Raw genomic sequence first — 14,532 nt, forward strand, 5'->3', positions numbered from 1 at the left:
CATTTGTTATTTTGTCTGAAGCGGGAGCTGGCCGAAGGGGAGAAATGTCTGTCTCTTTCCCCAGTTGCCTGAAGGGGAAATCCATTCATCACTTTGTCGAGAGCCTGTTTGCTTTTGCATGCATTCTTGAAAGTGTGTGTGTTCATGCAGATGTCCACATCAATATGTGTGCATAAAATGGGAGGCTTATTCTTAATCTATCAGGTGTCACAGGCTATTGTTCAGGCTGAGTGAACCAGATTGAATTCCTGTGATTCAGTTTGGTTTTTCACTGGTGTTAAACTAAACAATCCCCATGGTTCCCTGTGTTTTTGACATCATCTGTGACAACAGCCTCTAGCCTCTCTGTTTATCTACCTGTCCTAACCTATTCCTTAAGCTTTCAGTAGTGATTTTTGTCTATTCTACCTTACAGCTCTAGTATTGTGTTGCATTAATGTGATCATTTTAGTTTTCAAGTTTTCTTATAGCTGGAGATAAAATCAGCTTAGTGTTCCGCTACATGCTTTCACCCTTTTTATGGGCTCTGTGTGGCTATGAGCATCAGGGCGTCCACTACAACTCCCAGTGCTCCCCAGTGAATGGCAGTGATCCATGGCTCCTCCGCTTCTGTGGCAGTTATTAAAAGCCAAGGGAAAGGTTACAGTAAATGCCGCTCAGCTGATGTGCATCTCAAGACAGACCTTCCTAACCCTTATGCCACTCTTGAGTTTCTGCCTAACATTTGGGGAAACAGTAATGTTACATTACCTGTTTTTTTGTTGTTGTTGTTCTTTTAAACACAATACTGACAGTTTTATCCACACTTTACACCCAGTGCCTTTTTATGTTGCTTCATGTACCCAGTAAACATTTCAAAGTTGAAACCAACTTGAAGTTTATTGTAACTGCAAATCTAAAACTGACATTTCAATATTTGATATCAAACAGATAAAGTCCATAATATGCCTTCTATCCCTTATTTCAGTAAAAATACAGTATTTACATGGTATTATAACAGTAGTGAACCGTAGATTACTTTTACAGTAAGCAAAACCTAAAAAATGGGCATGCATGGAACATGTCCAAAAAGCTTAGTTACTTTTATTTATGGAAAAATACCCTTTATCCACGTATATCCATAAATGATAAGCTGACATCCCTTTTAGAGGGTAGTGTTCTATCAGCATTTTGAAAATTTAGCTGTGATATATTAGATATATTAGATAAATATATGACCCCCTTGAAATCAGAGAAAGTCTGGACTCCCTTATGTTAAACAGAAACCCTCTGTTCTCCCTGGGTCGAGGTTTAAGCAGTCAAACATGGTTTCATCACAGGGTTGTGCTGTTGCCACATTACTTTTTCTTTCAATATTGGCCCTTTGCACAGCTATGGCAAGTCATTTTAAAATTTAATCACTTGACTGTCCACATTTGTCCATTTAGGTATTCACAACATCACTCTTTAATATTTCTGCAACTGAAATATGAATAGTTATTCCTTTTTCAGATACACATCTACAATATAATTCTGCCGACACAATTCCGGTCCAATCTACCCTGACCTTTCAAGACATCTGAAATAACGTCTAGCTGGGCAAGATCAGGCTGCGGATATTTTTAACCTTTAATTTGCCAAGTAAAAATGTAATCACAGATATCCTAATGATGAGAAATGATTTTGCAGGTATCTGTAGTTATGTAAGACCCTACTGTAAATGAGAGGCTATAAATGAGAGCTGGGGCTTGTGGTAACATTCAATATTTTGTTTAGTTTAGTCTGAACATTTGTTACTGTTTGATGAAGAATATTAAACATTAAACTGCATTTCACCAAGAAAAATAAGGGTGTCTGGGCTCTCTTTTAGAGAGAGGGTGAGGAGCTCAAAATAGAGTCACCTTCACATCGGGCATCTGATTAGGATGCCTCCTGGGCACCTCCTAGGTGAGGTGTTTTGGGCATCCAAGTGGTAGAAGGCCCCAGGGCAGAGCTAGGACACACTGGAGAAATTATGTCTCTTGACTGACATGGGAACCCCTCTGGGGACCACCAGAAGAGGTGGCTAGGGAGAGAGAGGGCTAGTTATTCTCAGACCCAGATATGGATGGATGGATGGATGGATGGATGGATGGATGGATGGGATTCCAGTGAACAAAGCTGTTGTTGTTTCTGCTAGTGCTAACACTTTTCAAATGCTGGGCTGGTATCCAATGGGAGGTCTTGCATTAAACTTCACACACAAAATATTTGACATTTAGACCTAACTATTATTTTGACAGATATCTCTGTCATTTTGGCCATTTAAAAAGACATTGTCAGTATCAATAATGTTAGTTCTAGGTAGTCAAACTTGGCTATGTATAGTATAGCATTAGCTTTAATTACTAAATGTGTAAAGAAGCCTTTAATCTCTGCTCTTCGTGCTGCTCAGATTAGGCCTTTGACTTCTCTTCATAGGATGCAGAAACAAAGTATTGGTTGAAATAAATTAATCTAGAATATAAAGGATGATTTACAGGTTTCATAATTATAAAAGTAAATACAGAATGCATATAACAATAATTTATAACACCGTCAGGCTATCAGTATATATTCAGTAACATTTATAATGTTGCACCCTGCACACCATTCAGCCTGTTTCACATAAGGGGTTTTGCAGTAAATCCCACGGAACAGGAACTCACTGTAGTGTTTTCAGGGTAAAAATCTGCTAAAGGCTTTATTTCTTGCCAAGGAATTAAAAGTAAAAGCCTGAAAAAATGCGATAGCTTGAAGAGCAAAACCAACTCCAAACCTCGCTATGCACCTGTTCTTACAAATTGGCAGTTTCCTTTGAATCCCCCCCCACACCCACTCACACCCACACTCACGCACACCATGTCCTCCTCATCTCCAGCTCCATCCCTCCAAGGCTTCCTTTCCCCCTCTTTTCCTTCCCTTGTCACTACTTCTTTCAGACACCAGGGCACTCATCACAGAGGTCACGCACCTGTCGCCTGCTGTAAACAGGAAATGAATAATTCAAGAGTCGGCACTGGTTGACTGGAACAGCTGATGGTCTCTCCGTGACGAGCAAAGATTTATCTAAAGGATTCACATTATAATCCTCAGCTGGAATCAGACTAATGAGAAGCGCTCTCTCGGGAGATTCTGAGGACTCACTCAGAGCCAGACTGCACGTCCTTGACCTCTGTGGGTGATAAAGTTAGTATGAAATGGCAGTGTGTAATGGCACAAGGAACTTCTGCCCCACACAGCGTTTTGCATTTTTAGACTTGTAGAATTTTGCTCACATAGACTAAGGCCACCTGTACGCTTTAAAGATTTATATATGAGACTTTGAGCCGCAATTTAGCATCAAACAACTAGAGATATAATAGAGTAAAGACATCCTTAGCACAGAATGAAATCATAATCCCTCTGTGGGCTGTGTTTCTACTTTTAGTTTTGATAGCTGGTCCCGCCTGACATGCATGTGAGGCCCTCATATGGAAGCTGTTGGCCCTCTTTCCTTTTATAAAGAGACTTAGGGTGTGACCTTCCATACCACATTTGTGGTGAGGTGGTAGAACAGAGCGTTCGGCCAGTGCCCCGAAAACCAAAGAATTATATCAAAACCAATTATTATTTATGTTATTTATTTATGTGAACACTCTACTCAATGAGACACACAGAGCAGAGTGCAGATAGTAAGTTGTCTTTAAATTAACGTAGAGTCCTTGTGGTCAAGTCTTGCTACTCTCAGTCGTTGGTTGTTTGCATGAAATAAACCCTGGGCAGTTATTTTGGAGGAAAAAAGCAGCTGACCCCAAATAATTGGGGGAGATAGAGCTGTAACTGCTATTTCTACATTTAAACTATTTATTTTCAAAACCACTTAAATTTGGTGACTCTGTCCCAGAGTTTGTTTCATAAGCTTGTTTCCCAAGATTAGACCTCTGCTGTGCACGCTGTGAATGCTTGCCTCTGTTTCTTTGTTAGACTGGTGACCCATCCGGTGTGTATCCTGAATGTGGTTTATATACCTTTTCTTGGGCTTACTGTAAACTAATGAGGCTCTGTCTCACCCTTTAGGAGTCTCTCCTTCTATGTCCTCACCTCTCATCTCTGGTTTTCCCACCCTGTGGTGTCAGCCTACAGAGGGAGCTGACCTATAACGGAAAGCCAGTTATATTTGAGAGAAATACCCGAGTAGCAAGTTGAGAGGCAGCAAGATGCCAGTTGTGGCTGGCGGGTAGCTGGAGTGATTGGTTTTCACTTCTTATCACCACACCAGCAGGTGTCAAAGACATGCTGTACCGCGGCACTCTGGGGGGGATTCACAATTATAACACCCAGGCCACCAGCTCACTCCCACCCCTTCCTCCACCTCACCATCTGTACTTCTTTTCCTACTTCTGCTATCAAATGAAATCCTGCCAACCAGTAGTAACTTAGGAATCCTGTTATGGACTTGTGCCACGAAACACCTGCACATGTTCTGATAAGAATCCTTATCTGCTCAGCTCCGTGTCTCCCTCTCTGCGCCCAGGCAAAGCAGGAGGGCCGTAGCCGGATTTGAGGGTATATAACACTACCACTGGTGGTCACATTGATTGTTTTCAACCATATTATCCTGTCTGGTGTGTCATATTGCATAAGTAAAAGGAAATAAGTGACTGCAGCACAGGAGTGCAGTGTTAAATCTTTTGCTTTTGAAAGTGAAGTTATTCTATTTAAAAACATGGCAGCTGCCGAGTGTGCGCCGCCTGCTGTACAATGCCATATCAGGAATTATCCTTTTTATGCACTTCTCCCATCTTTGTAATTACACACGAGGAATGAGAGGAGATATCTGCGTGCCAGCTCTTTGAGGAGAGGAGGAAGGAGACAACAAAGGGCAGAGCAGTTTCTCACAAAGGCTTTCCAATTTGCAACATGCAGCTGTTTCTCTTCAGAGAGCTCGAGCGGCCTGTCCCCTCTCAGCCTAAAAGTGGTTCACAATTATAATTCACAATCCAATCATTGATCTTTTTTCAGTGCCTTCTGGTTGGGGGCTGACGTTTGTCACACAGTGACGCTTTTCCTGCTCTGTAAGAATTTGTTTACTGTCTCTGCGCCTAGCTGAGTTGTCTCCTCCATTAGCAGGTGTTTAGGGAGGAACTTGATAAGAGACAGCTCATTTTGGGGAGGAGTACAGCTGTACTGTCTGATGTCCAATTCAAAAACCACTCTTGCTCACATAAGCTACTGTTCACGAATGTTGGTGTTTTGGAGGTGACATTATTACACATATCTATGCATGGGTCTGGACACTGTGTGAATGTGACTATGTGCAAATATTTAACAGCGTGGGTCTTGTGTTTGCTTGTTTCCTGGCAAATTCCCACCATTGTTTCACCTTTGTTTAGCTGCATATGCTGTACAGGATTGAAAACCAAATGAGTCTAATGGATCCACAAGGCATGGCACTGCGACCCGTAAATTAAGTCCCACAGATGTGCTTCTGTAGATTAATCTTCCCGCTCATGAGCAATTAGTCTGGCAGTGATGCTGAGGCATGAGGCTGATTTGAAACAATTACAGCCCAGGTTGGGCAAAATTAGCTAGTTCAATTCCCAAGGTCGCTACTGATTGAGAGTCAGGGTACTTTCAAAAGCAGCCAGGGGTAATTGGCTTTTAACACCAGCAAATTCTTCAGCCAACCCTTTTGCCTGAATATGGACACTAAGTCACTGAAAAACTCCACCTGTTCAATTATCAGAGATATCGGGATTTTTTTTTTTCAGCATATCTGATGTATTTAAATGATATTTGAGCAGCTGCTGGGTTTGTTTTTTCTTGTAATGTACCTGCGTTAAAGTAAGTGAGCTAATGTATGAATTATCACGCTGTGCTAGCAGCTGGAGGACTTTTTTTTTTTTTTTTTTTTTGACAAATTTGTTCCCCTGGTGTAACTGCACTTTTGCTTCTCAAATAATATAAGCCCTGTCTTTGCTGCCATATGCATGTGTTAAAAAGAAGAGAAAACATATTTGGGCTTACAGCTAGTACTTAAAAAGAACAGGAAACCCTTGTCTTTTTATAGCCAGTACACATTTCCATTAAGTTTTAATTTGGCCGTAGACACTTGCCTGATAGCAGAATTTAAATTAGGTGCGTTATGCAAAATGGCTAAAACAAAGAACCTGGTAAAGGGGGGGAAATGAGTGAGGAAAGAAACATTTTGTGAAAAACAAATTCAGGTGGAATGGATTTAGATGATCGCTGGTCTATTTGATGGCAAGGAAAAAAAAAAATCTGCTCTGGAAAGCAATTTACTGACTGCAAATTCAACCTGCTTTGCAGAAGCTCTTTTGCATAACAATGAATGTAATATACAAGAAACATACAGTACAATTCTCTGTGCAAGCATTTTGCTGTTGTCATTTATATAAATAAAGGGAACGTTCTTGCCTACAATTCCTGCAAGTCTCACGTGATTTACAGCCGTAAATGAATCATTAATTGTAAAGGGCTTTTCTCCTCTGCGTGTGTTGCGGGCTGTGACTTGGTGCTCATCTAGCAGAGAAGTCAGGAGAGGATAGTTCCGCTGTGTTTAACATAGCTACAACTTCATTTTCATTTCCCATTCGTCACAGCCTCGTAACCACCTTTATTCCCACATCTCAGTGTCTGAGTGAATGTTTCCATCTCTTGCATCTCTCATCAGCTGAGGAGTTCAAATTAGAAAGCTGCCTCTGACTTGTCTTTATTTTCTCTTTTATAACTCGTCTTTCTTAGCCGAAGATCCAAACAGTCCGGCTCACCTAGCATATCTAATCAATTTATAATGAGTTGTCACAGTTGGCATGATAGCTGTGTGACGCTTGGTTGACCGGCCTGATATTTATTCATGTAAAAAACGATGTTGCACTTAATGCCGCTTCCACAAATGAGTCAATCTGCTGTTGAAATGAACCTTATCGGAGTTCCTGTCAATCCCGCGCTGTTAGCCGAAGGGGTTTTCTTGCATATGTGTGCGCACGATACAACTTTGAATTAGTTTGTCCGGTGTCATCTGTTTTCTGGCATGACTCTTCAAAATGGTATAATGCTATTACTATAATGATGATGGATGTGGGGGTGGGGGGTGGGGGGATGATGTTGAGTCTTAGACAGATTGTTTTAGAATATTTTAACTTTGATCATTTTTCAACTTTCCAACATTGTCTGCATATTAAAGTTAGTTTGGATTTTATCTATAGGGAAAGGTCCAACAGCTGTTCTTATTTTTGAAAACCAAAGTGATGGGATTAGAAGAAGTGTGGGTGACTTATTGAAGCAGCTCACCCTCCGGCTTGAAAGCAAAGAAACATAAATAATGTTTCTTTCCTGATTTTTTACCCCCCATTTTTTTTCTGGTTTATAGTGACACTGAAGTTCTGTGTACAGCTGCTGCTGCTGCACCAGAGCAATGACTGGCCATCGGCACCATCTGCATAAATGAATGCGTTTGATATTTCCCTTCTCTGCCTCCTTTTTCCTGTGTAGCATCAGGAATCAGAAGCATGTCTGCTGCTTGCCTTTAGCAGACTGCCTTGTAGGGTCTCACAGTGGGGAAGCTGAGCAATTTGTCTCTTGATGGCTCCGGGCTTATCGTCTCTGCTTGACAGATGGGCCTCGCCTCTGCTCAGGTTGGGTTTGGTAGCGGTGCTCTGCTCACTGCTTGACAGAACTCATTACAGACACACCCCAGGAGAAGAAGCATCTCCACGAGGTCCTGTTACCGGCCCCCACGACTCACAACTGAGCCAAATACTGTAAACCTAAACATACTCCTGAAACCCTTTCTGTAGTTTTAAATGTGAATTTCATGAATAATTGCTTGCAACCTGCCACCACCAAAGAATGCTTGAAATATTTCTTATCATTTCACAAACCGACAGCTATAAATGTTACAATGTAACACTGGAATATTAAGAAAAGACAAATTACAGATATTTAAGCTAAGATTTTTTTCTGATGTCATATAGCGCACACTTCTCTTTGTTCTTTTTATAATGCAATATGAATAAACAAATTATTTTTGTCAAAGCCAGGCTACAGTGTCTTTGTCTGACAAGGCACTGTTGTTGCTGAGGCCAAGGGCTGTATATTAATCTAATTTAAAACCTGTGACAAATCTCAGGTTATATTTTCTTTATTTTATTTAAAAAAAAACAAAAAAACACTCTCATTGAAACTGTAAAGGATCTGCCTGAGACCTATATATCCTTAAAAATGTTTTCCATACTTATCTTGTTTCATACATTGTTTCATTTTTTTTTTAGTTGGTAATTAGAGAAACAGCAAAACAACCCCAGTGATTTAGAACAGTAAGGCTGGCTGAGTGCAGGTGAAGTTCTGGGGTTGACAGAGAGGTAAAGTCAAAACGTGGTCTGACTTTGAATATTTTCTCTAAAATTGCGTGTGAAATAAAAGTTATGAAGTCATCTCTCTTCCTGAGCGTGCTCTATTTTCAGTCGTGGGTCAAACTGTGCTTAGCCTTGCATATAATCAGGCCACATGGAGCAGGCTGCTACCTTCTGCAATCCAGAGAAAAGGAGGAGAAAGGAGGGCAAAACTAGATACTGTATGAAGGACTTTTGTGGGGTTTTATTTGTTAAAGAGCAGATTATCTTAAAATATAGAGGAAGTAACTGCACTGAGATTAAATTTAATCCTCATTAAAAATTGTTACTGGACGAGCACACCTCACCATTCAGACATCAAAACTCAAACGGTAAAGTTGAAGCTCTGCATTGCTCAAATATTCCTTGCGCATATTTACCTTCTAAACTATATATGCCTTTGGCACACACTGAAATAAGAGCTGTCATGTGTAGCACATACAGTTATCAGCTTACACACTTCAGTACACAATATCCAGCCACAGTGCAGCCAGCACGGCAAGCCAAGTGACCCTGAAAAAAAAAAGAGCAAAAACATAATTCAAATCAACAAAATTAAAAGGCTTTAAGCTAAGGTGAGAAAATGAGAGATGGGAAGCAGGGGAGATAAAAAATGAGAGGGTTCTGTGGAGAGCGGAAAAAAAATTAAATTGCATGCCACTGAGAATACATTTTACATTTCTCACTGAAACATGGAAATGGCTTTCACACAGAAAGTTAGAAAAATGCATTTACTTAGCCACTTCCTGACACGCAGCTCATATTTGTAATACTAGTGTATGTTTGATGATGTACAGAAACATACAAGTCATCATATTTAACACTAATGAAAGGACCAAATTAGCTTAATGAATTGCTAACTGAAGTTCCTTCATCATCTGGGTACTGTTTCATGTAATCAGTTCAGCCACCTCTCCCAGTTTATCTCAAAAAATCACGGCTTTCAGATTTTCAGCATAACTAGGATGGAGAATACCCATAAAGAGAGAACAGTTGTGGATGGAGAGGGGGGAAAAAAAGGCTTTAATTAAAGCGGATTGTGTTTAATGTTCTTGTCCAGGCTATAATAGTTCCCACAGTGGCCCTCACACCACCACCTGATCAAGCAGAAGCTAATTGGCTGTTAGGAGTTACTTATCTCTCTCGCTCCCTGTTTCTCTCTCCCGTCTTCGTCTCTTTCTGTCAGTGAAGTACATTGGGACATTTAGAGGCAGCAGAATGTCAATTTGTGCCCTCAAATAGCCGTGAGTCTCTAATACAGCTTGAGCCTTTATTTACAATTTCCAGGCACAGAGCATCTGAGACAGTCATTTGTATGCATAGCATGTCTTGGGTTATTTCATACCTCAGTCAAAAAGATGCACTGTTGGTTACATTATTGTAACTAAAAAGCTCCAGTTCTCTATCTTTACACAGAGTTGTATTTGCTGGCTCTTCATATGCTGTCAGATCTAGTCCCATCAGCACCTCTGAGGCAGGGCAGCAGCCGCTGGGAAGTTCACGGGGCGGCTGGGGGATGGTGAAACAGTGTGGCAACAGTGTGGCAGATGCACAATGAGCAACATCGTGTTATGACTCCGAGTGTGCATGTCAGAACTTGACTGCGTGCGTGTTAGGAACATGAAGGCTGCAGTCACTGACTGAATTATGAGGACTGTGCTAAACATCATCAAAAGAGAGGTTATTATGTGTGCTTGGAAACTGACAAAAGAATCATCCACATGGTTTAGTGTAATTATGCTCACGTTGTGCCCGCACTTATTGCTCATCCCTTCACCAGTCAGCAATTTCCCTGGCAAATTCCTGTTCATTTAAGTTCAGATGTGTAGATATTCATTATCACAGCTGGATAATCAGATCAGAGGCCTAATCATGAAGGTCTTGGTGACAGTCTGACTGTTACCCAGCAGGCAGCCATAGCTGAGCAGCAGAGATGTGGTACATAATGCCCTCAAATTTTGTAGAAAACATATGTGAAATTGTAAAGAAAAAGCTTTTACCCAAGTGATCTCACAATCATGTCTCTACAAAGAAAAAAATAAAACAAAACTGGCGATTACATCTCTGGTGTATTCTTTTAAAATGTTCTTAAACAAAGGATTTCATCATGTTTCCTTCTCTGCCAAGCTCCATAGGAAACTGCATAATAAGACTCTTTGTTTCTCTTAGTCTAACCTCTCTGTTGTGATCTAAAGAGCTTGCCGGCAAGAATGGCCATGTACTGTTTGGTCTTTTTATGCTAACAGTAAAGCCACTCTTATGAGGGTCCTCCAGGGTCCACAGCAGTACAAGGTCCTGAGTGTTTTCAGTCTCTGAGGTCTGAGAATGAGGACAGAGAGAGTTTTGTCAAGCCCTAAAATATAGACCTCAATAAGGAGGTCAGACCTCGCAGATCCAGAATAAATATTGCCCAGTCAGTTTTGTGAGATTTGAGATTTACATTAAATGATTGATGTATATAATTGATGCATTTACAGGGTCAGTCCTATACTGTACAGCCAACCTGAAAGGGCACCTGGTTGTAGCACGTTGATCTCAGGTGAAATCATATGACATCTTGGACAAAAACAGGAAGGAGAAAAAGAAGGTGGAGATCCACTCACCCAACTCCAAGACCCTGCTGTGAAAGTAGCTATCCACATAATTACACTGGGCCACAAATAGAAAGGCAGTTTTCTCTCCTCGCAGACCTTCTCCCTTTTTTCTTTCCTGTGCTGCTCAGCAGAGAGAATATATGCAGAGCACTGGGGAGCGATGGTGTATTTAGCTGTGAGAAAAGGCAATTTGTCAGAAACCTAAGAGAGCACTGGAGTAATGACAAGAGAATTACAACAGAAGGACTTGGGGGGGTTGAACGGCTAATTCTGTGGTAGTGAAAGAGGGACAGCTCAGCATGTTTGCGTGTGTACATTAGAATCCATTATTTTTCTCAGATGCACATGTAGAAAATAATTGAAAAATCACTGCTTGAATTCCACAACTCAGACGCACCACACAAACACACACACACATCCGAGTAGATACAATGTGACGGTGGCTGTTGTGTAACCAAGCCTAGTGAGTCATGAGAGGGAGGAATGCGCTGTTGTGATGGGAGGAGGAGGAGGAGGAGGAAGCTTGCCTGGGGAAGGACTGGCAGAGGCAGTCAGATCCGTTAGCAAAGTCATCTGGGAGAGGGAACGAGGCTGGACATTTGGTTTCAGGCCTTGCCTCAACTGCCAGTGGTTGTCTGGACCACAAGTGAGGCATAAATAAATCTAAGCCTTGATGCAGACGTAACCTTGGACAGAAAGAGCATATGTGCACATAACCACATATGCACACAAACAGAGGAACACGCAGCACATTAGTGGTAAATTTGCAGAGTGATAGGAGGTTAACGGAAGGAGCCGGCTGAAAGAAAGAAAAACCCATCCAGGCCATCGTACTTACAGACACATTCAAAAACACAAGAAATGTGGATGAACTTGCTTTAAAGAGTACTACTAAAATCCCATACAATATGTGCCAAGTGCAGAATTACACCTTGTTTGATTTGTGTGTGTGTGTCTATGAATGCTGGCTTCCTGTTTGCCCTGGGAGCTATTTGTTTTCAGAGGTGCGTAGGCAGTTTTGTTTGTAGGACTTAGTGTGTGTTTGATTTTTTTTTTTTTTTTGTCTAGTACATGCAAGCCGAGCGCACACACTCCCTCGCTTGCTGTCGTACATGCCTGAATTCAGTCTGTGCGTCCATAGCAGTGTTATCATCCAAAGAGGCAAACAGCCAGCCCCTGATTTAATAAGCTGCCTAGGGAGTCACATAGAGGTGGGGAAGCACTATCAGCTGATAACTGTCCTCCCTGCGAGCCCAGCTCTTTTTTTTTTCCTCTGATAGCCCTGCCAAGAGAAGACTCGGCTTTTCCTTGTTTTTTTGTGTGAATGTGAATGTTGTGTGTAGGAGCGATCCCCTGCCGGCTGCTGCCCACGTGTCTGTAGGCTGCGTCCGTCCTGTGCTGCCGCTCTCAGTGTCAGACAGACAGCAGAGGAGATCCCACACATGGCAAAGGCAGGCCTGAGCCCAGTGCTGAGGAGCATATGCTCAGGGCTTCACTGTTTCAGCCCCCCCACCCACCAAATACACACATAGCTGCCAATTCTGCCAAGCCGCAGAAAGCCAACAGGCCAGACTACTGACAGATTCTCCATCTATCACTGTGTTCTGCACTTCACATAAGCTATACAAGCGATATCAACATCATACCATAACCTTGACAGCAATTCTGAGAGAGAAAAAAAACACTACAGAGATGCCACAACAAACAAGAAAAAAACAACCACAAAATTTTGCAGAGCACCAACTGCGCTTTATTTTGACAGCTTCTGTTATTTTGTTGGGTGTGATGGCTTTGTAGCAGCGTTTGAGCAGTCTTTTGGTGATCTGTGAGGGAAATAGTTCTGTATTTTATCCAGTCTAGTCTTTCTAGGAGTAATGTTCAAAGTCAGTGCATGAAGGATTTAAGTATTGGTTGTGTAATGTTTTGGTCATGTATATAGTTATGTAGTTACATACTGTATGCCTCTTTTCCACTAGTATCTACTCGACTGGACTCGGTTTCAGTCGTCATTTATATGTGACACAAACACAAATGGTTGCTCCATCCAGCTCCCTCTGGATTCTGTCGTCAGACACCAAGCACAAAAATCCTCTGTGTTGGTTACTGTGGAGCCGTTTCCCTAATTGCTGGATTTCAAAAACAGCGGGTTTGATTCTTGCGAAGGAGTCGTGCTCATGACTGCTCTAGTGACATCACTCCCTGGCTAATCAGTGGCATGCACTCTGTTGACTGCATCACATTTTCAAGCCCCACTGAGCTAACTTGTAACCCCGGCTTAGTAGGTACTAAAAAAAAGTACCTGGTTCCAGGATCTACTACCTAATGGAAAACTCTAAAAACCCAGTAGAGTCAAGTCGAGCTGAGTAGGTACTAGTGGAAAAAAGGCGAAGTTAGACATGGACTATAGATCAGCTTTTCATTGCCTTTCCAAAGGTTTAGTTATGTGTTTCAATAGTAAAGTTAATTTTTTTTTTTTCTTTTTTTTTTAAGTAAAGTTAATTTCTGAAGAAATGCTGGATAAGAAAATATTGTTAAAGGTCTAAAGGTCTCACTGGCAGTATACCAGTTTTTATTTGCCTTTGTTTCATCTCAAATACACAGAAATATTTTGAGACTTTTTAAATTAAAAAAAACATTACTTTTATCCACATATATTAATGTATTTTTTGGCTGTTGTCCATGCACAAACAGCTGACCTTTTGTAAAAATTTCTTCCAAACTGTGTTTGATGTGTTTATTTGTAGAGAGGGGAAAATTACTTTTTGGCTTGTGACATTAGTGTGCTCCTGATTGGCTAACATTGCTTTTGGGTTAGGGTTATATTGCCAAATGATGATTTGCCATTTGTTCTGTTGCTGCTGTGGAGATTAAACTTTTTTGTTTTGTTTTGTTTTTTATTACAATGAAGCGCCTCAGTAGCATGTGGAAGAACCATACACAGTCACAGCTGCCTGACACCTCCTCTTCGTGTTGGTCACCAGCTTGGTCACACACTGCTGTGCGATGGTATCCCATTCTTCAACCAGCAATCATCCGATCCAGTGAACAAGAGTCAATAGCAGAATAAGCTGTTTGGCATTGGCAGAGAAGAGTTTGATGGGTGCAACCCACATACTCAACTCTGCTGCTCAACCCAAAAATGTGGCACCATTTAAGGGGAAATAAACTGGCTTTCCAACAATATACGATTTATTGACAAGAAGCATTGTTACAAAAATAAATAATTGACGCAATATAAATTTCCTTACTTTTTGTGCTAAGTTTACATGTGGACTAGGCCTCAGTTTTTTAAAGGATTCTCTTTCATTGTCAAGCTTTTGTATTTCTATGATGCTGGTGTTTTTGTACAGTCTGTGATTGCTTTTTTCTTTTCTGTGTGTGACTACCTCGGTGATAGGCATACTTTGGGGTGGCCACTGTGACCCACAGCTGACATCAAATGATTGATCCTGTTGCTGGGATAAGTGCCTGCACACTGCTGAGCACACCGGTCCACTGAAATGCAGCCAGGCGGAAAATTAGAAATCTCTTCATCCCTGATCCAT

At 41.3% G+C, this 14,532-nt stretch overlaps 1 protein-coding gene across 1 annotated transcript in view; it reads left to right on the forward strand.

The window, feature by feature from the left end:
* The window catches only part of znf385c (zinc finger protein 385C), a 143,993-nt gene that overhangs the window by 100,693 nt on the left and 28,768 nt on the right, over positions 1-14,532 (forward strand). The gene's annotated exons all lie outside the window — the stretch shown is intronic.

Source organism: Archocentrus centrarchus, chromosome 8 (genome assembly GCF_007364275.1).
Source record: "Archocentrus centrarchus isolate MPI-CPG fArcCen1 chromosome 8, fArcCen1, whole genome shotgun sequence".
Classification (NCBI taxonomy): Eukaryota; Metazoa; Chordata; class Actinopteri; order Cichliformes; family Cichlidae; genus Archocentrus; species Archocentrus centrarchus.